The sequence below is a fragment of the Rhipicephalus microplus genome, unplaced genomic scaffold (genome assembly GCF_043290135.1).
Source record: "Rhipicephalus microplus isolate Deutch F79 unplaced genomic scaffold, USDA_Rmic scaffold_69, whole genome shotgun sequence".
Lineage (NCBI taxonomy): Eukaryota > Metazoa > Arthropoda > Arachnida > Ixodida > Ixodidae > Rhipicephalus > Rhipicephalus microplus.
Genome location: NW_027464642.1, coordinates 201,564 through 226,446, shown reverse-complemented (window position 1 = coordinate 226,446; position 24,883 = coordinate 201,564). Strand labels below are relative to the sequence as shown.

The following is a 24,883-nucleotide window of genomic DNA, read 5'->3' as shown; positions in this document are numbered from 1 at the left end:
CGTGGTCCACCCTCCTCCCCGTCAGAACATTTCTTCAGAGCTATCAGCCCAAAGAAAAAGAAGCGCCGCACCACCACCGGGTGGGCTTGAACCTTCAACTATTCGGTTAACAGCCGGTCGCGCTAGCCAATTGCGCCACGGAGATAGTCGTGCTCCACTTCCACCACCATCAGAACATATCTTCAAAGCTATCAGCGCAAAAAAAAGCAACACACCACTCCCGGGAGAGCTCGAACCTCCAACCTTTCCGTTAACAGCCGATCGCGCTAGCCAATTGCGCCACGGAGACAGTCCTGCTCCACTCTCACCATCGTCAGAACATTTCTTCAGAGCTATCAGCCCAAAGAAAAAAAAGAGCCGCACCACCATCGGGTGGGCTCGAACCTCCAACCTTTCAGTTAACAGCCCATCGCGCTAGCCAATTACGCCACGGAGACAGTCGTGCTCCACTCTCACCACCATCAGAACATATCTTCAAAGCTATAAGGGCAAAGAAAAAAAGCAACACACCACTCCCGGGAGGGTTCGAACCTCCAACCTTTCGGTTAACAGCCGAACGCGCTAGCCGATTGCGCCACGGAGACAGTCGTGCTCCACTCCCACCACCATCAGAACATATCTTCAAAGCTATCAGCGCAAAGAAAAAAGCAACACACCACTCCCGGGAGGGCTTGAACCTCGAACCTGTCGGTTAACAGCCGATCTCGCTAGCCAATTGCGCCACGGAGACAGTCCTGCTCCACTCTCACCACCATCACAACATATCTTCAAAGCACTCAGCCCAAAGAAAAAAAAGCGCCGCACCACCACCGAGTGGGCTCGAACCTCCAACCTTTCGGTTAACAGCCGATCGCGCCAGCCAATTGCGCCACAGAGACAGTCGTGCTCCACTCTCCCCCCCGTCAGAACATTTCTTCAGAGCTATCAGCCCAAAGGAAAAAAAGCGCCGCACCACCACCGAGTGGGCTCGAACCTCCAACCTTTCGGTTAACAGCCGATCACGCTAGCCGATTGCGCCACGGAGACAGTCGTGCTCCACTCCCACCACCATCAGAACATATATTCAAAGCTATCAGCGCAAAAAAAAGCAACACACCACTCCCGGGAGAGCTCGAGCCTCCAGCCTTTCGGTTAACAGCCGATCGCGCTAGCCAATTGCGCCACGCAGAGAGTCGTGCTCTTTTCTCACCACCAACAGAACATATCTTCAATGCTATCAGGGCAAAGAAAAAAAAGCGCCGCACCACCACCGGGTGCGCTCGAACCTCCAACCTTTCGGTTAATAGCCCATCGCGCTAGCCAATTGCGCCACGGAGACAGTCGTGCTCCACTCTCACCACCGTCAGAACATTTCTTCAGAGCTATAAGCCCAAAGGAAAAAAAGTGCCGCACCACCACCGGGTGGGTTCGAGCGTCCAACCTTTCGGTTAATAGCCCATTGCGCTAGCCAATTACGCCACGGAGACAGTCGTGCTCCACTCTCACCACCATCAGAACATATCTTCAAAGCTATCAGCGCAAAGAAAAAAGCAACACACCACTCCCGGGAGGGCTCGAACCTCAAACCTTTAGGTTAACAGCCGATCTCGCTAGCCAATTGCGCCAAGGAGACAGTCGTGCTCCACTCTCACCACCGTCAGAACAATTCTCCAGAGCTATCAGCCCAAAGAAAAAAAAGCGCCGCACCACCACCGGGTGGGCTCGAACCTCCCACCTTTTGGTTAACACCCGATCGCGCTAGCCGATTGCGCAACGGAGAAAGTCGTGCTCCACTCTCACCACCAACAGAACATTTCTTCAGAGCTATCAGCGCAAAGAAAAAAGCAACACACCACTACCGAGAGGGCTTGAACCTCGAACCTTTCGGTTAACAGCCGATCTCGCTAGCCAATTGCGCCACGGAGACAGTCGTGCTCCACTCTCACCACCGTCAGAACATTTCTTCAGAGCTAACAGCCCAAAGAAAAAAAAGCGCCGCACCACCACCAGGTGGGCTGGAACCTCCAAACTTTCGGTTAACAGCCGATCGCGCTAGCCAATTGCGCCATGGAGACAGTCCTGCTCCACTCTCACCACCATCAGAACATATCTTTAAAGCTATCAGCCCAAAGAAAAAAAAAGCAACATACCATTACTGGGTGGACTCGAACCTCCAACCTTTCAATTAACAGCCCATCGCGCTAGCCAATTGCGCCACGGAGAGAGTCGTGTTCCACTCTCACCACCATCAGAACATATCTTCAAAGCTATCAGCGCAAAGAAAAAAGCAACACACCACTCCCGGTAGGGCTCGAACCTCCAACCTTTCGGTTAACAGCCGATCGCGCTAGCCAATTGCGCCAAGGAGACAGTCATGCTCCACTCTCACCACCGTCAGAACAATTCTTCAGAGCTATCAGCCCAAAGGAAAAAAAGCGCCGCACCACCACCGGGTGGGCTCAAACCTCCAACCTTTTGGTTAACACCCGATCGCGCTAGCCAATTGTGCAACGGAGAGAGTCGTGCTCCACTCTCACCACCAACAGAACATATCTTCAAAGCTATCAGCGCAAAGAAAAAAGCAACACACCACTCCCGGGAGGGCTTGAACCTCGAACCTTTCGGTTAACAGCCGATCTCGCTAGCCAATTCCGCCACGGAGACAGTCCTGCTCCACTCTCACCAACATCAGAACATATCCCAAAGGCTATCAGCCCAAAGAAAAAAAAAAGCGCCGCACCACCACCGAGTGGGCTCGAACCTCCAACCTTTCGGTTAACAGCCGATCGCGCCAGCCAATTGCGCCACGGAGACAGTCGTGGTCCACCCTCCTCCCCGTCAGAACATTTCTTCAGAGCTATCAGCCCAAAGAAAAAGAAGCGCCGCACAACCACCGGGTGGGCTTGAACCTCCAACTATTCGGTTAACAGCCGATCGCGCTAGCCAATTGCGCCACGGAGATAGTCGTGCTCCACTTCCACCACCATCAGAACATATCTTCAAAGCTATCAGCGCAAAAAAAAGCAACACACCACTCCCGGGAGAGCTCGAACCTCCAACCTTTCGGTTAACAGCCAATCGCGCTAGCCAATTGCGCCACGGAGACAGTCCTGCTCCACTCTCATCATCGTCAGAACATTTCTTCAGAGCTATCAGCCCAAAGAAAAAAAAGAGCCGCACCACCATCGGGTGGGCTCGAACCTCCAACCTTTCAGTTAACAGCCCATCGCGCTAGCCAATTACGCCACGGAGACAACCTGCTCCACTCTCACCACCATCAGAACATATCTTAAAGGCTATCAGCCCAAAGAAAAAAAAGCGCCGCACCACCACCGAGTGGGCTCGAACCTCCAACCTTTCGGTTCACAGCCGATCGCGCCAGCCAATTGCGCCACGGAGACAGTCGTGGTCCACCCTCCTCCCCGTCAGAACATTTCTTCAGAGCTATCAGCCCAAAGAAAAAGAAGCGCCGCACCACCACCGGGTGGGCTTGAACCTTCAACTATTCGGTTAACAGCCGGTCGCGCTAGCCAATTGCGCCACGGAGATAGTCGTGCTCCACTTCCACCACCATCAGAACATATCTTCAAAGCTATCAGCGCAAAAAAAAGCAACACACCACTCCCGGGAGAGCTCGAACCTCCAACCTTTCCGTTAACAGCCGATCGCGCTAGCCAATTGCGCCACGGAGACAGTCCTGCTCCACTCTCACCATCGTCAGAACATTTCTTCAGAGCTATCAGCCCAAAGAAAAAAAAGAGCCGCACCACCATCGGGTGGGCTCGAACCTCCAACCTTTCAGTTAACAGCCCATCGCGCTAGCCAATTACGCCACGGAGACAGTCGTGCTCCACTCTCACCACCATCAGAACATATCTTCAAAGCTATAAGGGCAAAGAAAAAAAGCAACACACCACTCCCGGGAGGGTTCGAACCTCCAACCTTTCGGTTAACAGCCGAACGCGCTAGCCGATTGCGCCACGGAGACAGTCGTGCTCCACTCCCACCACCATCAGAACATATCTTCAAAGCTATCAGCGCAAAGAAAAAAGCAACACACCACTCCCGGGAGGGCTTGAACCTCGAACCTGTCGGTTAACAGCCGATCTCGCTAGCCAATTGCGCCACGGAGACAGTCCTGCTCCACTCTCACCACCATCACAACATATCTTCAAAGCACTCAGCCCAAAGAAAAAAAAGCGCCGCACCACCACCGAGTGGGCTCGAACCTCCAACCTTTCGGTTAACAGCCGATCGCGCCAGCCAATTGCGCCACGGAGACAGTCGTGCTCCACTCTCCCCCCCGTCAGAACATTTCTTCAGAGCTATCAGCCCAAAGGAAAAAAAGCGCCGCACCACCACCGAGTGGGCTCGAACCTCCAACCTTTCGGTTAACAGCCGATCACGCTAGCCGATTGCGCCACGGAGACAGTCGTGCTCCACTCCCACCACCATCAGAACATATATTCAAAGCTATCAGCGCAAAAAAAAAGCAACACACCACTCCCGGGAGAGCTCGAACCTCCAGCCTTTCGGTTAACAGCCGATCGCGCTAGCCAATTGCGCCACGCAGAGAGTCGTGCTCTTTTCTCACCACCAACAGAACATATCTTCAATGCTATCAGGGCAAAGAAAAAAAGCGCCGCACCACCACCGGGTGGGCTCGAACCTCCAACCTTTCGGTTAATAGCCCATCGCGCTAGCCAATTGCGCCACGGAGACAGTCGTGCTCCACTCTCACCACCGTCAGAACATTTCTTCAGAGCTATAAGCCCAAAGGAAAAAAAGTGCCGCACCACCACCGGGTGGGTTCGAGCGTCCAACCTTTCGGTTAATAGCCCATTGCGCTAGCCAATTACGCCACGGAGACAGTCGTGCTCCACTCTCACCACCATCAGAACATATCTTCAAAGCTATCAGCGCAAAGAAAAAAGCAACACACCACTCCCGGGAGGGCTCGAACCTCCAACCTTTAGGTTAACAGCCGATCTCGCTAGCCAATTGCGCCAAGGAGACAGGCGTGCTCCACTCTCACCACCGTCAGAACAATTCTCCAGAGCTATCAGCCCAAAGAAAAAAAAGCGCCGCACCACCACCGGGTGGGCTCGAACCTCCCACCTTTTGGTTAACACCCGATCGCGCTAGCCGATTGCGCAACGGAGAAAGTCGTGCTCCACTCTCACCACCAACAGAACATTTCTTCAGAGCTATCAGCGCAAAGAAAAAAGCAACACACCACTACCGAGAGGGCTTGAACCTCGAACCTTTCGGTTAACAGCCGATCTCGCTAGCCAATTGCGCCACGGAGACAGTCCTGCTCCACTCTCACCACCATCAGAACATATCTTCAAAGGTATAAGCCCAAAGAAAAAAAAGCGCCGCACCACCACCGAGTGGGCTCGAACCTCCAACCTTTCGGTTATCTGCCGAACGTGCTAGCCAATTGCGCCAAGGAGACAGTCGTGCTCCACTCTCACCACCGTCAGAACATTTCTTCAGAGCTATGAGCCAAAAGAAAAAAAGCGCCGCACCACCATCGGGTGGGCTCGAACCTCCAACCTTTCGGTTAACAGCCAATCGCGCTAGCCAATTGTGCCACGGAGACAGTCGTGCTCCACTCTCACCACCGTCAGAACATTTCTTCAGAGCTAACAGCCCAAAGAAAAAAATCGCCGCACCACCACCAGGTGGGCTGGAACCTCCAAACTTTCGGTTAACAGCCGATCGCGCTAGCCAATTGCGCCATAGAGACAGTCCTGCTCCACTCCCACCACCATCAGAACATATCTTTAAAGCTATCAGCCCAAAGAAAAAAAAGCAACATACCATTACTGGGTGGATTCGAACCTCCAACCTTTCAGTTAACAGCCCATCGCGCTAGCCAATTGCGCCACGGAGAGAGTCGTGCTCCACTCTCACCACCATCAGAACATATCTTCAAAGCTATCAGCGCAAAGAAAAAAGCAACACACCACTCCCGGTAGGGCTCGAACCTCCAACCTTTCGGTTAACAGCCGATCGCGCTAGCCAATTGCGCCAAGGAGACAGTCATGCTCCACTCTCACCACCGTCAGAACAATTCTTCAGAGCTATCAGCCCAAAGGAAAAAAAGCGCCGCACCACCATCGGGTGGGCTCGAACCTCCAACGTTTCGGATAACAGCCAATCGCGCTAGCCAATTGCGCCACGGAGAGAGTCATGCTCCTTTCTCACCACCAACAGAACATATCTTCAAAGCTATAAGGGCAAAGAAAAAAAGCAACACACCACTCCCGGGAGGGTTCGAACCTCCAACCTTTCGGTTAACAGCCGAACGCGCTAGCCGATTGCGCCACGGAGACAGTCGTGCTCCACTCCCACCACCATCAGAACATATCTTCAAAGCTATCAGCGCAAAGAAAAAAGCAACACACCACTCCCGGGAGGGCTTGAACCTCGAACCTGTCGGTTAACAGCCGATCTCGCTAGCCAATTGCGCCACGGAGACAGTCCTGCTCCACTCTCACCACCATCACAACATATCTTCAAAGCACTCAGCCCAAAGAAAAAAAAGCGCCGCACCACCACCGAGTGGGCTCGAACCTCCAACCTTTCGGTTAACAGCCGATCGCGCCAGCCAATTGCGCCACGGAGACAGTCGTGCTCCACTCTCCCCCCCGTCAGAACATTTCTTCAAAGCTATAAGGGCAAAGAAAAAAAGCAACACACCACTCCCGGGAGGGTTCGAACCTCCAACCTTTCGGTTAACAGCCGAACGCGCTAGCCGATTGCGCCACGGAGACAGTCGTGCTCCACTCCCACCACCATCAGAACATATCTTCAAAGCTATCAGCGCAAAGAAAAAAGCAACACACCACTCCCGGGAGGGCTTGAACCTCGAACCTGTCGGATAACAGCCGATCTCGCTAGCCAATTGCGCCACGGAGACAGTCCTGCTCCACTCTCACCACCATCACAACATATCTTCAAAGCACTCAGCCCAAAGAAAAAAAAGCGCCGCACCACCACCGAGTGGGCTCGAACCTCCAACCTTTCGGTTAACAGCCGATCGCGCCAGCCAATTGCGCCACGGAGACAGTCGTGCTCCACTCTCCCCCCCGTCAGAACATTTCTTCAGAGCTATCAGCCCAAAGGAAAAAAAGCGCCGCACCACCACCGAGTGGGCTCGAACCTCCAACCTTTCGGTTAACAGCCGATCACGCTAGCCGATTGCGCCACGGAGACAGTCGTGCTCCACTCCCACCACCATCAGAACATATATTCAAAGCTATCAGCGCAAAAAAAAGCAACACACCACTCCCGGGAGAGCTCGAACCTCCAGCCTTTCGGTTAACAGCCGATCGCGCTAGCCAATTGCGCCACGGAGAGAGTCGTGCTCTTTTCTCACCACCAACAGAACATATCTTCAAGGCTATCAGGGCAAAGAAAAAAAAGCGCCGCACCACCACCGGGTTGGCTCGAACCTCCAACCTTTCGGTTAATAGCCCATCGCGCTAGCCAATTGCGCCACGGAGACAGTCGTGCTCCACTCTCACCACCGTCAGAACATTTCTTCAGAGCTATAAGCCCAAAGGAAAAAAAGTGCCGCACCACCACCGGGTGGGTTCAAGCGTCCAACCTTTCGGTTAATAGCCCATTGCGCTAGCCAATTACGCCACGGAGACAGTCGTGCTCCACTCTCACCACCATCAGAACATATCTTCAAAGCTATCAGCGCAAAGAAAAAAGCAACACACCACTCCCGGGAGGGCTCGAACCTCCAACCTTTAGGTTAACAGCCGATCGCGCTAGCCAATTGCGCCAAGGAGACAGTCGTGCTCCACTCTCACCACCGTCAGAACAATTCTCCAGAGCTATCAGCCCAAAGAAAAAAAAGCGCCGCACCACCACCGGGTGGGCTCGAACCTCCAACCTTTTGGTTAACACCCGATCGCGCTAGCCGATTGCGCAACGGAGAAAGTCGTGCTCCACTCTCACCACCAACAGAACATTTCTTCAGAGCTATCAGCGCAAAGAAAAAAGCAACACACCACTACCGAGAGGGCTTGAACCTCGAACCTTTCGGTTAACAGCCGATCTCGCTAGCCAATAGCGCCACGGAGACAGTCGTGCTCCACTCTCACCACCGTCAGAACATTTCTTCAGAGCTAACAGCCCAAAGAAAAAAAAGCGCCGCACCACCACCAGGTGGGCTGGAACCTCCAAACTTTCGGTTAACAGCCGATCGCGCTAGCCAATTGCGCCATGGAGACAGTCCTGCTCCACTCTCACCACCATCAGAACATATCTTTAAAGCTATCAGCCCAAAGAAAAAAAAAGCAACATACCATTACTGGGTGGACTCGAACCTTTCAGTTAACAGCCCATCGCGCTAGCCAATTGCGCCACGGAGAGAGTCGTGCTCCACTCTCACCACCATCAGAACATATCTTCAAAGCTATCAGCGCAAAGAAAAAAGCAACACACCACTCCCGGTAGGGCTCGAACCTCCAACCTTTCGGTTAACAGCCGATCGCGCTAGCCAATTGCGCCAAGGAGACAGTCATGCTCCACTCTCACCACCGTCAGAACTATTCTTCAGAGCTATCAGCCCAAAGGAAAAAAAGCGCCGCACCACCACCGGGTGGGCTCAAACCTCCAACCTTTTGGTTAACACCCGATCGCGCTAGCCAATTGTGCAACGGAGAGAGTCGTGCTCCACTCTCACCACCAACAGAACATATCTTCAAAGCTATCAGCGCAAAGAAAAAAGCAACACACCACTCCCGGGAGGGCTTGAACCTCGAACCTTTCGGTTAACAGCCGATCTCGCTAGCCAATTCCGCAACGGAGACAGTCCTGCTCCACTCTCACCATCGTCAGAACATTTCTTCAGAGCTATCAGCCCAAAGAAAAAAAAGCGCCGCACCACCATCGGGTGGGCTCGAACCCCCAACCTTTCAGTTAACAGCCCATCGCGCTAGCCAATTACGCCACGGAGACAGTCGTGCTCCACTCTCACCACCATCAGAACATATCTTCAAAGCTATAAGGGCAAAGAAAAAAAGCAACACACCACTCCCGGGAGGGTTCGAACCTCCAACCTTTCGGTTAACAGCCGAACGCGCTAGCCAATTGCGCCACGGAGACAGTCGTGCTCCACTCTCACCACCGTCAGAACATATCTTCAAAGCTATAAGGGCAAAGAAAAAAAGCAACACACCACTCCCGGGAGGGTTCGAACCTCCAACCTTTCGGTTAACAGCCGAACGCGCTAGCCGATTGCGCCACGGAGACAGTCGTGCTCCACTCCCACCACCATCAGAACATATCTTCAAAGCTATCAGCGCAAAGAAAAAAGCAACACACCACTCCCGGGAGGGCTTGAACCTCGAACCTCTCGGATAACAGCCGATCTCGCTAGCCAATTGCGCCACGGAGACAGTCCTGCTCCACTCTCACCACCATCACAACATATCTTCAAAGCACTCAGCCCAAAGAAAAAAAAGCGCCGCACCACCACCGAGTGGGCTCGAACCTCCAACCTTTCGGTTAACAGCCGATCGCGCCAGCCAATTGCGCCACGGAGACAGTCGTGCTCCACTCTCCCCCCCGTCAGAACATTTCTTCAGAGCTATCAGCCCAAAGGAAAAAAAGCGCCGCACCACCACCGAGTGGGCTCGAACCTCCAACCTTTCGGTTAACAGCCGATCACGCTAGCCGATTGCGCCACGGAGACAGTCGTGCTCCACTCCCACCACCATCAGAACATATATTCAAAGCTATCAGCGCAAAAAAAGCAACACACCACTCCCGGGAGAGCTCGAACCTCCAGCCCTTCGGTTAACAGCCGATCGCGCTAGCCAATTGCGCCACGGAGAGAGTCGTGCTCTTTTCTCACCACCAACAGAACATATCTTCAAGGCTATCAGGGCAAAGAAAAAAAAGCGCCGCACCACCACCGGGTTGGCTCGAACCTCCAACCTTTCGGTTAATAGCCCATCGCGCTAGCCAATTGCGCCACGGAGACAGTCGTGCTCCACTCTCACCACCGTCAGAACATTTCTTCAGAGCTATAAGCCCAAAGGAAAAAAAGTGCCGCACCACCACCGGGTGGGTTCAAGCGTCCAACCTTTCGGTTAATAGCCCATTGCGCTAGCCAATTACGCCACGGAGACAGTCGTGCTCCACTCTCACCACCATCAGAACATATCTTCAAAGCTATCAGCGCAAAGAAAAAAGCAACACACCACTCCCGGGAGGGCTCGAACCTCCAACCTTTAGGTTAACAGCCGATCGCGCTAGCCAATTGCGCCAAGGAGACAGTCGTGCTCCACTCTCACCACCGTCAGAACAATTCTCCAGAGCTATCAGCCCAAAGAAAAAAAAGCGCCGCACCACCACCGGGTGGGCTCGAACCTCCAACCTTTTGGTTAACACCCGATCGCGCTAGCCGATTGCGCAACGGAGAAAGTCGTGCTCCACTCTCACCACCAACAGAACATTTCTTCAGAGCTATCAGCGCAAAGAAAAAAGCAACACACCACTACCGAGAGGGCTTGAACCTCGAACCTTTCGGTTAACAGCCGATCTCGCTAGCCAATTGCGCCACGGAGACAGTCGTGCTCCACTCTCACCACCGTCAGAACATTTCTTCAGAGCTAACAGCCCAAAGAAAAAAAAGCGCCGCACCACCACCAGGTGGGCTGGAACCTCCAAACATTCGGTTAACAGCCGATCGCGCTAGCCAATTGCGCCATGGAGACAGTCCTGCTCCACTCTCACCACCATCAGAACATATCTTTAAAGCTATCAGCCCAAAGAAAAAAAAGCAACATACCATTACTGGGTGGACTCGATCCTTTCAGTTAACAGCCCATCGCGCTAGCCAATTGCGCCACGGAGAGAGTCGTGCTCCACTCTCACCACCAACAGAACATATCTTCAAAGCTATCAGCGCAAAGAAAAAAGCAACACACCACTCCCGGGAGGGCTTGAACCTCGAACCTTTCGGTTAACAGCCGATCTCGCTAGCCAATTCCGCAACGGAGACAGTCCTGCTCCACTCTCACCAACATCAGAACATATCCCAAAGGCTATCAGCCCAAAGAAAAAAAAAGTGCCGCACCACCACCGAGTGGGCTCGAACCTCCAACCTTTCGGTTAACAGCCGATCGCGCTAGCCAATTGCGCCACGGAGATAGTCGTGCTCCACTTCCACCACCATCAGAACATATCTTCAAAGCTATCAGCGCAAAAAAAGCAACACACCACTCCCGGGAGAGCTCGAACCTCCAACCTTTCGGTTAACAGCCAATCGCGCTAGCCAATTGCGCCACGGAGACAGTCCTGCTCCACTCTCATCATCGTCAGAACATTTCTTCAGAGCTATCAGCCCAAAGAAAAAAAAGAGCCGCACCACCATCGGGTGGGCTCGAACCTCCAACCTTTCAGTTAACAGCCCATCGCGCTAGCCAATTACGCCACGGAGACAGTCCTGCTCCACTCTCACCACCATCAGAACATATCTTAAAGGCTATCAGCCCAAAGAAAAAAAAGCGCCGCACCACCACCGAGTGGGCTCGAACCTCCAACCTTTCGGTTCACAGCCGATCGCGCCAGCCAATTGCGCCACGGAGACAGTCGTGGTCCACCCTCCTCCCCGTCAGAACATTTCTTCAGAGCTATCAGCCCAAAGAAAAAGAAGCGCCGCACCACCACCGGGTGGGCTTGAACCTCCAACTATTCGATTAACAGCCGGTCGCGCTAGCCAATTGCGCCACGGAGATAGTCGTGCTCCACTTCCACCACCATCAGAACATATCTTCAAAGCTATCAGCGCAAAAAAAAGCAACACACCACTCCCGGGAGAGCTCGAACCTCCAACCTTTCGGTTAACAGCCAATCGCGCTAGCCAATTGCGCCACGGAGACACTCCCGCTCCACTCTCATCATCGTCAGAACATTTCTTCAGAGCTATCAGCCCAAAGAAAAAAAAGAGCCGCACCACCATCGGGTGGGCTCGAACCTCCAACCTTTCAGTTAACAGCCCATCGCGCTAGCCAATTACGCCACGGAGACAGTCCTGCTCCACTCTCACCACCATCAGAACATATCTTAAAGGCTATCAGCCCAAAGAAAAAAAAGCGCCGCACCACCACCGAGTGGTCTCGAACCTCCAACCTTTCGGTTCACAGCCGATCGCGCCAGCCAATTGCGCCACGGAGACAGTCGTGGTCCACCCTCCTCCCCGTCAGAACATTTCTTCAGAGCTATCAGCCCAAAGAAAAAGAAGCGCCGCACCACCACCGGGTGGGCTTGAACCTCCAACTATTCGGTTAACAGCCGGTCGCGCTAGCCAATTGCGCCACGGAGATAGTCGTGCTCCACTTCCACCACCATCAGAACATATCTTCAAAGCTATCAGCGCAAAAAAAGCAACACACCACTCCCGGGAGAGCTCGAACCTCCAACCTTTCGGTTAACAGCCGATCGCGCTAGCCAATTGCGCCACGGAGACAGTCCTGCTCCACTCTCACCATCGTCAGAACATTTCTTCAGAGCTATCAGCCCGAAGAAAAAAAAGAGCCGCACCACCATCGGGTGGGCTCGAACCTCCAACCTTTCAGTTAACAGCCCATCGCGCTAGCCAATTACGCCACGGAAACAGTCGTGCTCCACTCTCACCACCATCAGAACATATCTTCAAAGCTATAAGGGCAAAGAAAAAAAGCAACACACCACTCCCGGGAGGGTTCGAACCTCCAACCTTTCGGTTAACAGCCGAACGCGCTAGCCGATTGCGCCACGGAGACAGTCGTGCTCCACTCCCACCACCATCAGAACATATCTTCGAAGCTATCAGCGCAAAGAAAAAAGCAACACACCACTCCCGGGAGGGCTTGAACCTCGAACCTGTCGGATAACAGCCGACCTCGCTAGCCAATTGCGCCACGGAGACAGTCTTGCTCCACTCTCACCACCATCACAACATATCTTCAAAGCACTCAGCCCAAAGAAAAAAAACCGCCGCACCACCACCGAGTGGGCTCGAACCTCCAACCTTTCGGTTAACAGCCGATCGCGCCAGCCAATTGCGCCACGGAGACAGTCGTGCTCCACTCTCCCAATTGCGCCACGGAGACAGTCGTGCTCCACTCTCCCCCCCGTCAGAACATTTCTTCAGAGCTATCAGCCCAAAGGAAAAAAAGCGCCGCACCACCACCGAGTGGGCTCGAACCTCCAACCTTTCGGTTAACAGCCGATCACGCTAGCCGATTGCGCCACGGAGACAGTCGTGCTCCACTCCCACCACCATCAGAACATATATTCAAAGCTATCAGCGCAAAAAAAAGCAACACACCACTCCCGGGAGAGCTCGAACCTCCAGCCTTTCGGTTAACAGCCGATCGCGCTAGCCAATTGCGCCACGGAGAGAGTCGTGCTCTTTTCTCACCACCAACAGAACATATCTTCAAGGCTATCAGGGCAAAGAAAAAAAAGCGCCGCACCACCACCGGGTTGGCTCGAACCTCCAACCTTTCGGTTAATAGCCCATCGCGCTAGCCAATTGCGCCACGGAGACAGTCGTGCTCCACTCTCACCACCGTCAGAACATTTCTTCAGAGCTATAAGCCCAAAGGAAAAAAAGTGCCGCACCACCACCGGGTGGGTTCAAGCGTCCAACCTTTCGGTTAATAGCCCATTGCGCTAGCCAATTACGCCACGGAGACAGTCGTGCTCCACTCTCACAACCATCAGAACATATTTTCAAAGCTATCAGCGCAAAGAAAAAAGCAACACACCACTCCCGGGAGGGCTCGAACCTCCAACCTTTAGGTTAACAGCCGATCGCGCTAGCCAATTGCGCCAAGGAGACAGTCGTGCTCCACTCTCACCACCGTCAGAACAATTCTCCAGAGCTATCAGCCCAAAGAAAAAAAAGCGCCGCACCACCACCGGGTGGGCTCGAACCTCCAACCTTTTGGTTAACACCCGATCGCGCTAGCCGATTGCGCAACGGAGAAAGTCGTGCTCCACTCTCACCACCAACAGAACATTTCTTCAGAGCTATCAGCGCAAAGAAAAAAGCAACACACCACTACCGAGAGGGCTTGAACCTCGAACCTTTCGGTTAACAGCCGATCTCGCTAGCCAATTGCGCCACGGAGACAGTCGTGCTCCACTCTCACCACCGTCAGAACATTTCTTCAGAGCTAACAGCCCAAAGAAAAAAAAGCGCCGCACCACCACCAGGTGGGCTGGAACCTCCAAACTTTCGGTTAACAGCCGATCGCGCTAGCCAATTGCGCCATGGAGACAGTCCTGCTCCACTCTCACCACCATCAGAACATATCTTTAAAGCTATCAGCCCAAAGAAAAAAAAAGCAACATACCATTACTGGGTGGACTCGAACCTTTCAGTTAACAGCCCATCGCGCTAGCCAATTGCGCCACGGAGAGAGTCGTGCTCCACTCTCACCACCATCAGAACATATCTTCAAAGCTATCAGCGCAAAGAAAAAAGCAACACACCACTCCCGGTAGGGCTCGAACCTCCAACCTTTCGGTTAACAGCCGATCGCGCTAGCCAATTGCGCCAAGGAGACAGTCATGCTCCACTCTGACCACCGTCAGAACTATTCTTCAGAGCTATCAGCCCAAAGGAAAAAAAGCGCCGCACCACCACCGGGTGGGCTCGAACCTCCAACCTTTCAGTTAACAGCCCATCGCGCTAGCCAATTACGCCACGGAGACAGTCCTGTTCCACTCTCACCACCATCAGAACATATCTTAAAGGCTATCAGCCCAAAGAAAAAAAAGCGCCGCACCACCACCGAGTGGGCTCGAACCTCCAACCTTTCGGTTCACAGCCGATCGCGCCAGCCAATTGCGCCACGGAGACAGTAGTGGTCCACCCTCCTCCCCGTCAGAACATTTCTTCAGAGCTATCAGCCCAAAGAAAAAGAAGCGCCGCACCACCACCGGGTGGGCTTGAACCTCCAACTATTCGGTTAACAGCCGGTCGCGCTAGCCAATTGCGCCACGGAGATAGTCGTGCTCCACTTCCACCACCATCAGAACATATCTTCAAAGCTATCAGCGCAAAAAAAAGCAACACACCACTCCCGGGAGAGCTCGAACCTCCTACCTTTCGGTTAACAGCCAATCGCGCTAGCCAATTGCGCCACGGAGACAGTCCTGCTCCACTCTCCTCATCGTCAGAACATTTCTTCAGAGCTATCAGCCCAAAGAAAAAAAAGAGCCGCACCACCATCGGGTGGGCTCGAACCTCCAACCTTTCAGTTAACAGCCCGTCGCGCTAGCCAATTACGCCACGGAGACAGTCCTGCTCCACTCTCACCACCATCAGAACATATCTTAAAGGCTATCAGCCCAAAGAAAAAAAAGCGCCGCACCACCACCGAGTGGTCTCGAACCTCCAACCTTTCGGTTCACAGCCGATCGCGCCAGCCAATTGCGCCACGGAGACAGTCTTGGTCCACCCTCCTCCCCGTCAGAACATTTCTTCAGAGCTATCAGCCCAAAGAAAAAGAAGCGCCGCACCACCACCGGGTGGGCTTGAACCTCCAACTATTCGGTTAACAGCCGGTCGCGCTAGCCAATTGCGCCACGGAGATAGTCGTGCTCCACTTCCACCACCATCAGAACATATCTTCAAAGCTATCAGCGCAAAAAAAAGCAACACACCACTCCCGGGAGAGCTCGAACCTCCAACCTTTCGGTTAACAGCCGATCGCGCTAGCCAATTGCGCCACGGAGACAGTCCTGCTCCACTCTCACCATCGTCAGAACATTTCTTCAGAGCTATCAGCCCAAAGAAAAAAAAGAGCCGCACCACCATCGGGTGGGCTCGAACCTCCAACCTTTCAGTTAACAGCCCATCGCGCTAGCCAATTACGCCACGGAGACAGTCGTGCTCCACTCTCACCACCATCAGAACATATCTTCAAAGCTATAAGGGCAAAGAAAAAAAGCAACACACCACTCCCGGGAGGGTTCGAACCTCCAACCTTACGGTTAACAGCCGAACGCGCTAGCCGATTGCGCCACGGAGACAGTCGTGCTCCACTCCCACCACCATCAGAACATATCTTCAAAGCTATCAGCGCAAAGAAAAAAGCAACACACCACTCCCGGGAGGGCTTGAACCTCGAACCTGTCGGTTAACAGCCGATCTCGCTAGCCAATTGCGCCACGGAGACAGTCCTGCTCCACTCTCACCACCATCACAACATATCTTCAAAGCTATCAGCGCAAAAAAAAGCAACACACCACTCCCGGGAGAGCTCGAACCTCCAGCCTTTCGGTTAACAGCCGATCGCGCTAGCCAATTGCGCCACGGAGAGAGTCGTGCTCTTTTCTCACCACCAACAGAACATATCTTCAATGCTATCAGGGCAAAGAAAAAAAAGCGCAGCACCACCACCGTGTGGGCTCGAACCTCCAACCTTTCGGTTAATAGCCCATCGCGCTAGCCAATTGCGCCACGGAGACAGTCGTGCTCCACTCTCACCACCGTCAGAACATTTCTTCAGAGCTATAAGCCCAAAGGAAAAAAAGTGCCGCACCACCACCGGGTGGGTTCGAGCGTCCAGCCTTTCGGTTAATAGCCCATTGCGCTAGCCAATTACGCCACGGAGACAGTCGTGCTCCACTCTCACCACCAACAGAACATTTCTTCAGAGCTATCAGCGCAAAGAAAAAAGCAACACACCACTACCGAGAGGGCTTGAACCTCGAACCTTTCGGTTAACAGCCGATCTCGCTAGCCAATTGCGCCACGGAGACAGTCCTGCTCCACTCTCACCACCATCAGAACATATCTTCAAAGGTATCAGCCCAAAGAAAAAAAAGCGCCGCACCACCACCGAGTGGGCTCGAACCTCCAACCTTTCGGTTATCTGCCGAACGTGCTAGCCAATTGCGCCAAGGAGACAGTCGTGCTCCACTCTCACCACCGTCAGAACATTTCTTCAGAGCTATGAGCCAAAAGAAAAAAAGCGCCGCACCACCATCGGGTGGGCTCGAACCTCCAACCTTTCGGTTAACAGCCAATCGCGCTAGCCAATTGTGCCACGGAGACAGTCGTGCTCCACTGTCACCACCGTCAGAACATTTCTTCAGAGCTAACAGCCCAAAGAAAAAAAAGCGCCGCACCACCACCAGGTGGGCTGGAACCTCCAAACTTTCGGTTAACAGCCGATCGCGCTAGCCAATTGCGACATGGAGACATTCCTGCTCCACTCTCACCACCATCAGAACATATCTTTAAAGCTATCAGCCCAAAGAAAAAAAAAGCAACATACCATTACTGGGTGGACTCGAACCTCCAACCTTTCAGTTAACAGCCCATCGCGCTAGCCAATTGCGCCACGGAGAGAGTCGTGCTCCACTCTCACCACCATCAGAACATATCTTCAAAGCTATCAGCGCAAAGAAAAAAGCAACACACCACTCCCGGTAGGGCTCGAACCTCCAACCTTTCGGTTAACAGCCGATCGCGCTAGCCAATTGCGCCAAGGAGACAGTCATGCTCCACTCTCACCACCGTCAGAACAATTCTTCAGAGCTATCAGCCCAAAGGAAAAAAAGCGCCGCACCACCACCGGGTGGGCTCAAACCTCCAACCTTTTGGTTAACACCCGATCGCGCTAGCCAATTGTGCAACGGAGAGAGTCGTGCTCCACTCTCACCACCACCAGAACATATCTTCAGAGCTATCAACCCAAAGAAAAAAAGCGCCGCACCACCACCGGGTGGGCTCGAACCTCCAACCTTTTGGTTAACAGCCGATCGCGCTAGCCAATTGCGCCACAGAGAGAGTCATGCTCCTTTCTCACCACCAACAGAACATATCTCCAAAGCTATCAGCGCAAAGAAAAAAGCAACACACCACTCCCGGGAGGGCTCGAACCTCCAACATTTCGGTTAACAGCCGATCGCGCTAGCCACTTCCGCATCGGAGACAGTCCGGCTCCACTCTCACCACCGTCAGAACATTTCTTCAGAGCTATCAGCCCAAAGAAAAAAAAGCGCCGCACCACCATCGGGTGGGCTCGAACCTCCAACGTTTCGGTTAACAGCCAATCGCGCTAGCCAATTGCGCCACGGAGACAGTCCTGCTCCACTCTCACCATCGTCAGAACATTTCTTCAGAGCTATCAGCCCAAAGAAAAAAAAGCGCCGCACCACCATCGGGTGGGCTCGAACCTCCAACCTTTCAGTTAACAGCCCATCGCGCTAGCCAATTACGCCACGGAGACAGTCGTGCTCCACTCTCACCACCATCAGAACATATCTTCAAAGCTATAAGGGCAAAGAAAAAAAGCAACACACCACTCCCGGGAGGGTTCGAACCTCCAACCTTTCGGTTAACAGCCGAACGCGCTAGCCGATTGCGCCACGGAGACAGTCGTGCTCCACTCCCACCACCATCAGAACATATCTTCAAAGCTATCAGCGCAAAGAAAAAAAGCAACACACCACTCCCGGGAGGGCTTGAACCTCGAACCTGTCGGTTAACAGCCGATCTCGCTAGCCAATTGTGCCACGGAGACAGTCCTGCTCCACTCTCACCACCATTACAACATATCTTGAAAGCACTCAGCCCAAAGAAAAAAAAGCGCCGCACCACCACCGAGTGGGCTCGAACCTCCAACCTTTCGGTTAACAGCCGATCGCGCCAGCCAATTGCGCCACGGAGACAGTCGTGCTCCACTCTCCCCCCCGTCAGAACATTTCTTCAGAGCTATCAGCCCAAAGGAAAAAAAGCGCCGCACCACCACCGAGTGGGCTCGAACCTCCAACCTTTCGGTTAACAGCCGATCACGCTAGCCGATTGCGCCACGGAGACAGTCGTGCTCCTCTCCCACCACCATCAGAACATATATTCAAAGCTATCAGCGCAAAAAAAAGCAACACACCACTCCCGGGAGAGCTCGAACCTCCAGCCTTTCGGTTAACAGCCGATCGCGCTAGCCAATTGCGCCACGGAGAGAGTCGTGCTCTTTTCTCACCACTAACAGAACATATCTTCAATGCTATCAGGGCAAAGAAAAAAAAGCGCCGCACCACCACCGGGTTGGCTCGAACCTCCAACCTTTCGGTTAATAGCCCATCGCGCTAGCCAATTGCGCCACGGAGACAGTCGTGCTCCACTCTCACCACCGTCAGAACATTTCTTCAGAGCTATAAGCCCAAAGGAAAAAAAGTGCCGCACCACCACCGGGTGGGTTCAAGCGTCCAACCTTTCGGTTAATAGCCCATTGCGCTAGCCAATTACGCCACGGAGACAGTCGTGCTCCACTCTCACCACCATCAGAACATATCTTCAAAGCTATCAGCGCAAAGAAAAAAGCAACACACCACTCCCGGGAGGGCTCGAACCTCCAACCTTTAGGTTAACAGCCGATCGCGCTAGCCAATTGCGCCAAGGAGACAGTCGTGCTCCATTCTCACCACCGTCAGAACAATTCTCCAGAGCTATCAGCCCAAAGAAAAAAAAGCGCCGCACCACCACCGGGTGGGCTCGAACCTCCAACCTTTTGGTTAACACCCGATCGCGCTAGCCGATTGCGCAACGGAGAAAGTCGTGCTCCACTCTCACCACCAACAGAACATTTCTTCAGAGCTATCAGCGCAAAGAAAAAAGCAACACACCACTACCGAGAGGGCTTGAACCTCGAACCTTTCGGTTAACAGCCGATCTCGCTAGCCAATTGCGCCACGGAGACAGTCCTGCTCCACTCTCACCACCGTCAGAACATTTCTTCAGAGCTAACAGCCCAAAGAAAAAAAAGCGCCGCACCACCACCAGGTGGGCTGGAACCTCCAAACTTTCGGTTAACAGCCGATCGCGCTAGCCAATTGCGCCATGGAGACAGTCCTGCTCCACTCTCACCACCATCAGAACATATCTTTAAAGCTATCAGCCCAAAGAAAAAAAAAGCAACATACCATTACTGGGTGGACTCGAACCTCCAACCTTTCAGTTAACAGCCCATCGCGCTAGCCAATTGCGCCACGGAGAGAGTCGTGCTCCAGTCTCACCACCATCAGAACATATCTTCAAAGCTATCAGCGCAAAGAAAAAAGCAACACACCACTCCCGGTAGGGCTCGAACCTCCAACCTTTCGGTTAACAGCCGATCGCGCTAGCCAATGGCGCCAAGGAGACAGTCATGCTCCACTCTCACCACCGTCAGAACAATTCTTCAGAGCTATCAGCCCAAAGGAAAAAAAGCGCCGCACCACCACCGGGTGGGCTCAAACCTCCAACCTTTTGGTTAACACCCGATCGCGCTAGCCAATTGTGCAACGGAGAGAGTCGTGCTCCACTCTCACCACCAACAGAACATATCTTCAAAGCTATCAGCGCAAAGAAAAAAGCAACACACCACTCCCGGGAGGGCTTGAACCTCGAACCTTTCGGTTAACAGCCGATCTCGCTAGCAAATTCCGCCACGGAGACAGTCCTGCTCCACTCTCATCATCGTCAGAAGATTTCTTCAGAGCTATCAGCCCAAAGAAAAAAAACAGCCGCACCACAATCGGGTGGGCTCGAACCTCCAACCTTTCAGTTAACAGCCCATCGCGCTAGCCAATTACGCCACGGAGACAGTCCTGCTCCACTCTCACCACCATCAGAACATATCTTAAAGGATATCAGCCCAAAGAAAAAAAAGCGCCGCACCACCACCAAGTGGGCTCGAACCTCCAACCTTTCGGTTCACAGCCGATCGCGCCAGCCAATTGCGCCACGGAGACAGTCGTGGTCCACCCTCCTCCCCGTCAGAACATTTCTTCAGAGCTATCAGCCCAAAGAAAAAGAAGCGCCGCACCACCACCGGGTGGGCTTGAACCTCCAACTATTCGGTTAACAGCCGGTCGCGCTAGCCAATTGCGCCACGGAGATAGTCGTGCTCCACTTCCACCACCGTCAGAACATATCTTCAAAGCTATCAGCGCAAAAAAAAGCAACACACCACTCCCGGGAGAACTCGAACCTCCAACCTTTCGGTTAACAGCCGATCGCGCTAGCCAATTGCGCCACGGAGACAGTCATGCGCCACTCTCACCATCGTCAGAACATTTCTTCAGAGCTATCAGCCCAAAGAAAAAAAAGCGCCGCACCACCATCGGGTGGGCTCGAACCTCCAACCTTTCAGTTAACAGCCCATCGCGCTAGCCAATTACGCCACGGAGACAGTCGTGCTCCACTCTCACCACCATCAGAACATATCTTCAAAGCTATAAGGGCAAAGAAAAAAAGCAACACACCACTCCCGGGAAGGGTTCGAACCTCCAACCTTTCGGTTAACAGCCGAACGCGCTAGCCGATTGCGCCACGGAGACAGTCGTGCTCCACTCCCACCACCATCAGAACATATCTTCAAAGCTATCAGCGCAAAGAAAAAAGCAACACACCACTCCCGGGAGGGCTTGAACCTCGAACCTGTCGGTTAACAGCCGATCTCGCTAGCCAATTGCGCCACGGAGACAGTCCTGCTCCACTCTCACCACCATCACAACATATCTTCAAAGCACTCAGCCCAAAGAAAAAAAAGCGCCGCACCACCACCGAGTGGGCTCGAACCTCCAACCTTTCGGTTAACAGCCGATCGCGCCAGCCAATTGCGCCACGGAGACAGTCGTGCTCCACTCTCCCCCCCGTCAGAACATTTCTTCAGAGCTATCAGCCCAAAGGAAAAAAAAGCGCCGCACCACCACCGAGTGGGCTCGAACCTCCAACCTTTCGGTTAACAGCCGATCACGCTAGCCGATTGCGCCACGGAGACAGTCGTGCTCCACTCCCACCACCATCAGAACATATATTCAAAGCTATCAGCGCAAAAAAAAGCAACACACCACTCCCGGGAGAGCTCGAACCTCCAGCCTTTCGGTTAACAGCCGATCGCGCTAGCCAATTGCGCCCTCGAGACAGTCGTGCTCCACTCTCACCACCGTCAGAACAATTCTCCAGAGCTATCAGCCCAAAGAAAAAAAAGCGCCGCACCACCACCGGGTGGGCTCGAACCTCCAACCTTTTGGTTAACACCCGATCGCGCTAGCCGATTGCGCAACGGAGAAAGTCGTGCTCCACTCTCACCACCAACAGAACATTTCTTCAGAGCTATCAGCGCAAAGAAAAAAGCAACACACCACTACCGAGAGGGCTTGAACCTCGAACCTTTCGGTTAACAGCCGATCTCGCTAGCCAATTGCGCCACGGAGACAGTCGTGCTCCACTCTCACCACCGTCAGAACATTTCTTCAGAGCTAACAGCCCAAAGAAAAAAAAGCGCCGCACCACCACCAGGTGGGCTGGAACCTCCAAACTTTCGGTTAACAGCCGATCGCGCTAGCCAATTGCGCCATGGAGACAGTCCTGCTCCACTCTCACCACCATCAGAACATATCTTTAAAGCTATCAGCCCAAAGAAAAAAAAAGCAACATACCATTACTGGGTGGACTCGAACCTCCAACCTTTCAGTTAACAGCCCATCGCGCTAGCCAATTGCGCCACGGAGAGAGTCGTGCTCCAGTCTCACCACCATCAGAACATATCTTCAAAGCTATCAGCGCAAAGAAAAAAGCAACACACCACTCCCGGTAGGGCTCGAACCTCCAACCTTTCGGTTAACAGCCGATCGCGCTAGCCAATTGCGCCAAGGAGACAGTCATGCTCCACTCTCACCACCGTCAGAACAATTCTTCAGAGCTATCAGCCCAAAGGAAAAAAAGCGCCGCACCACCACCGGGTGGGCTCAAACCTCCAACCTTTTGGTTAACACCCGATCGCGCTAGCCAATTGTGCAACGGAGAGAGTCGTGCTCCACTCTCACCACCAACAGAACATATCTTCAAAGCTATCAGCGCAAAGAAAAAAGCAACACACCACTCCCGGGAGGGCTTGAACCTCGAACCTTTCGGTTAACAGCCGATCTCGCTAGCAAATTCCGCCACGGAGACAGTCCTGCTCCACTCTCACCAACATCAGAACATATCCCAAAGGCTATCAGCCCAAAGAAAAAAAAAGCGCCGCACCACCACCAAGTGGGCTCGAACCTCCAACCTTTCGGTTCACAGCCGATCGCGCCAGCCAATTGCGCCACGGAGACAGTCGTGGTCCACCCTCCTCCCCGTCAGAACATTTCTTCAGAGCTATCAGCCCAAAGAAAAAGAAGCGCCGCACCACCACCGGGTGGGCTTGAACCTCCAACTATTCGGTTAACAGCCGGTCGCGCTAGCCAATTGCGCCACGGAGATAGTCGTGCTCCACTTCCACCACCATCAGAACATATCTTCGAAGCTATCAGCGCAAAAAAAAGCAACACACCACTCCCGGGAGAGGTCGAACCTCCAACCTTTCGGTTAACAGCCGATCGCGCTAGCCAATTGCGCCACGGAGACAGTCATGCTCCACTCTCACCATCGTCAGAACATTCCTTCAGAGCTATCAGCCCAAAGAAAAAAAAGCGCCGCACCACCATCGGGTGGGCTCGAACCTCCAACCTTTCAGTTAACAGCCCATCGCGCTAGCCAATTACGCCACGGAGACAGTCGTGCTCCACTCTCACCACCATCAGAACATATCTTCAAAGCTATAAGGGCAAAGAAAAAAAGCAACACACCACTCCCGGGAGGGTTCGAACCTCCAACCTTTCGGTTAACAGCCGAACGCGCTAGCCGATTGCGCCACGGAGACAGTCGTGCTCCACTCCCACCACCATCAGAACATATCTTCAAAGCTATCAGCGCAAAGAAAAAAGCAACACACCACTCCCGGGAGGGCTTGAACCTCGAACCTGTCGGTTAACAGCCCATCTCGCTAGCCAATTGCGCCACGGAGACAGTCCTGCTCCACTCTCACCACCATCACAACATATCTTCAAAGCACTCAGCCCAAAGAAAAAAAAGCGCCGCACCACCACTGAGTGGGCTCGAACCTCCAACCTTTCAGTTAACAGCCCATCGCGCTAGCCAATTACGCCACGGAGACAGTCGTGCTCCACTCTCACCACCATCAGAACATATCTTCAAAGCTATAAGGGCAAAGAAAAAAAGCAACACACCACTCCCGGGAGGGCTCGAACCTCCAACCTTTCGGTTAACAGCCGAACGCGCTAGCCAATTGCGCCACGGAGACAGTCGTGCTCCACTCCCACCACCATCAGAACATATCTTCAAAGCTATCAGCGCAAAGAAAAAAGCAACACACCACTCCCGGGAGAGCTCGAACCTCCAACCTTTCAGTTAACAGCCCATAGCGCTAGCCAATTGCGCCACGGAGACAGTCGTGCTCCACTCTCACCACCATCACAACATATCTTCAAAGCTATCAGCCCAAAGGAAAAAAAGCACCGCACCACCACCGGGTGGGCTTGAACCTCCAACTATTCGGTTAACAGCCGATCGCGCTAGCCAATTGCGCCACGGAGATAGTCATGCTCCACTTCCACCACCATCAGAATATATCTTCAAAGCTATCAGCGCAAAAAAAAGCAACACACCACTCCTGGGAGAGCTCGAACCTCCAACTTTTCGGTTAACTGCCGAACGTGCTAGCCGATTGTGCCAAGGAGACAGTCATGCTCCACTCTCACCACCGTCAGAACATTTCTTCAGAGCTATCAGCCAAAAGAAAAAAGCACCGCACCACCTTCGGGTGGGCTCGAACCTCCAACCTTTCGGTTAACAGCCAATCGCGCTAGCCAATTGTGCCACGGAGACAGTCGTGCTCCACTCTCACCACCGTCAGAACATTTCTTCAGAGCTATCAGCCCAAAGAAAAAAAAGCGCTGCACCACCACCGAGTGGGCTCGAACCTCCAACCTTTCGGTTAACAGCCGATCGCGCTAGCCGATTGTGCCATGGAGACAGTCGTGCTCCACTCCCACC

The 24,883-nt window shown here is 53.2% G+C and overlaps 10 non-coding genes across 10 annotated transcripts; all 10 read right to left on the bottom strand.

Annotated features, from left to right (window-relative positions):
* Positions 1–510: 510 nt before the first annotated feature.
* TRNAN-GUU (transfer RNA asparagine (anticodon GUU)) lies at positions 511–587 on the bottom strand. Its single transcript has one exon. It is a non-coding gene; the product is annotated as a tRNA-Asn (tRNA).
* A 3,306-nt stretch (positions 588–3,893) lies between these two features.
* TRNAN-GUU (transfer RNA asparagine (anticodon GUU)) lies at positions 3,894–3,970 on the bottom strand. Its single transcript has one exon. It is a non-coding gene; the product is annotated as a tRNA-Asn (tRNA).
* A 2,276-nt stretch (positions 3,971–6,246) lies between these two features.
* On the bottom strand, positions 6,247–6,323 carry TRNAN-GUU (transfer RNA asparagine (anticodon GUU)). Its single transcript has one exon. It is a non-coding gene; the product is annotated as a tRNA-Asn (tRNA).
* Positions 6,324–6,687: 364 nt separating this feature from the next.
* TRNAN-GUU (transfer RNA asparagine (anticodon GUU)) lies at positions 6,688–6,764 on the bottom strand. The gene has a single exon. It is a non-coding gene; the product is annotated as a tRNA-Asn (tRNA).
* A 2,270-nt stretch (positions 6,765–9,034) lies between these two features.
* TRNAN-GUU (transfer RNA asparagine (anticodon GUU)) lies at positions 9,035–9,111 on the bottom strand. Its single transcript has one exon. It is a non-coding gene; the product is annotated as a tRNA-Asn (tRNA).
* A 70-nt stretch (positions 9,112–9,181) lies between these two features.
* Positions 9,182–9,258, bottom strand: TRNAN-GUU (transfer RNA asparagine (anticodon GUU)). The gene has a single exon. It is a non-coding gene; the product is annotated as a tRNA-Asn (tRNA).
* Positions 9,259–12,699: 3,441 nt separating this feature from the next.
* Positions 12,700–12,776, bottom strand: TRNAN-GUU (transfer RNA asparagine (anticodon GUU)). Its single transcript has one exon. It is a non-coding gene; the product is annotated as a tRNA-Asn (tRNA).
* Positions 12,777–18,318: 5,542 nt separating this feature from the next.
* On the bottom strand, positions 18,319–18,395 carry TRNAN-GUU (transfer RNA asparagine (anticodon GUU)). Its single transcript has one exon. It is a non-coding gene; the product is annotated as a tRNA-Asn (tRNA).
* Positions 18,396–23,616: 5,221 nt separating this feature from the next.
* TRNAN-GUU (transfer RNA asparagine (anticodon GUU)) lies at positions 23,617–23,693 on the bottom strand. The gene has a single exon. It is a non-coding gene; the product is annotated as a tRNA-Asn (tRNA).
* A 364-nt stretch (positions 23,694–24,057) lies between these two features.
* On the bottom strand, positions 24,058–24,134 carry TRNAN-GUU (transfer RNA asparagine (anticodon GUU)). The gene has a single exon. It is a non-coding gene; the product is annotated as a tRNA-Asn (tRNA).
* Positions 24,135–24,883: the final 749 nt, after the last annotated feature.